Genomic DNA, 1,875 nt, shown 5'->3' with positions numbered 1-1,875 from the left:
TGTGTGGGGTTTGGGAAACATAGGACTGCTGAGTTAACCCTTTACTACACAGGTGAGATTCTATTTCTGTAGTCATAAAAAAAGATATTGGATGAAGAAGATTCTTCTTAAGGTTTATGAGCATGAATGGAGGTAGAATAGAAGTTTATATATTAGAATTCTCAATGGAATCCAAGTCACTAGAGTTACAGTCAAACTTGAGTATAATTTTTAAGAACTTTCTCCCCTGATTCTGATATTTACTCTGGTCCAGAACCACTGAACACAGTGAAGTGTTTAAAAGCCCAACTTCTAAAATCAGATTATGTCATTTTGAACCTTATTTTTGCTACTTATCAGTTGTTTAATTTTGAGCAAGTCATTTTCGTTTTCTGTGTCTCAGGTTCTTATAGATAAAAACTGAAGATAAGAATGGCACGTACCTTTCAGGATTTTTTAAAAAAAGAATTAAAGGAGGAATATTTTCTAAAGAATGAAAGAAATAAAACATATTTAAAATGGTGCTGCTTGGATGATAGTAATGGCTTTACAGATATCTATTGTTATTATCTCAAAGTTTTCCATCGCTAATATTCAGGTATCTTAAAATTTGGAAATACAGCAAAAATAGATTCTGGAGATTTCTTCATCCCATAGAATTAACAATACCACGTTTCCCCTTTAGCTTTTACTGCCAATTATGCTGAGGTGGTTAGCAATAGCAGAAGGTGATGGCCAGAATCCTATGTCTACACCCTTGCTTAGCAACCATTGATTGTGACTAGCACTGGAGATGGCTTCTCATCTTTTGCCATTGATGTCATACTATAATTTTAACAAGTGGTAATAAACTGTTATGAAATTTCTGGCTTCATAGGTTGAAATCCAGAAAATAGCTCTGGTTCAAATAAATGTCCTCTTCACTAAAAACAGTAAACTATTTTAGGATTTGCAGTTATTTAATTGCAGATTAACTTGTTGACAACATATAGAAATGTGTTGTATTAATGGATGAATGCTAGGGCTGGCATGTTGACTGTTAAACACTTTGAATGGACTGGTATATAGACTCAAAAGAATTTCAGTCTCAAAGAGCACCCTAGGACATTTCTGCCGCTTAGAAAAGTGTTTTCAAAATGTTTTTGAATACCATTATCAGGGAGAAAATGTTCTTATCAAAGCATTATATATATAAACTTCTATTTTAATATATAATGTATCATAAAATTTTTATAAATGTTTTAAAAGAACAAAATACGCATTAAAACAAAGACTATAAATGATTAGATCAACATTTAGTTTTGCATTTTTTTATTATTAGAATAAAATATGATAGAATAATGCTATGTTCTTACTTTAAAATATTGTTCTGACAATTTGTGTTCAATCACTTTGAAATCTTGAATTTTAGTTCTATGCTTCTGTTTTGATATATACAGAAATTTAATATCTATAAAGATCCTCACAAAGACATGATTCTCCCTTAACGTGATTGAGAAAACAGTTCGAATCATACCACTTGATTTTATTTTGGTTTATCTGTGCAATCAAGGACTATTGTAATTTGTGTCAATTTTTTTTCTTTTTTAAATTTTTTTTTATTTTTATAGACTGCATTATGATTCATTGTACACAAATGGGGTGCCACTTTTCATTTTTATGATTGCACACAATGTAGATTCACACCATTCATGCAATCATACGTGTACATATGGTAATGGTATCTGTCTCATTCCACCATCTTTCATACCCTGCCCCATCCCCACCCTCATTTCTCTCTACGTGATCCAAAGTTCCTCCATTCTTCTCTTACCCCACACCCCCCACCCCTATTATGTATCATCATCCACTTATCGGGGAAAACATTTGGCCTTTGGTTTTCTGGGATTGGCTTAT

Source organism: Sciurus vulgaris, assembly GCF_902686455.1.
Source record: "Sciurus vulgaris genome assembly, chromosome: 6".
Lineage (NCBI taxonomy): Eukaryota > Metazoa > Chordata > Mammalia > Rodentia > Sciuridae > Sciurus > Sciurus vulgaris.
This window is presented reverse-complemented; position numbering follows the sequence as displayed.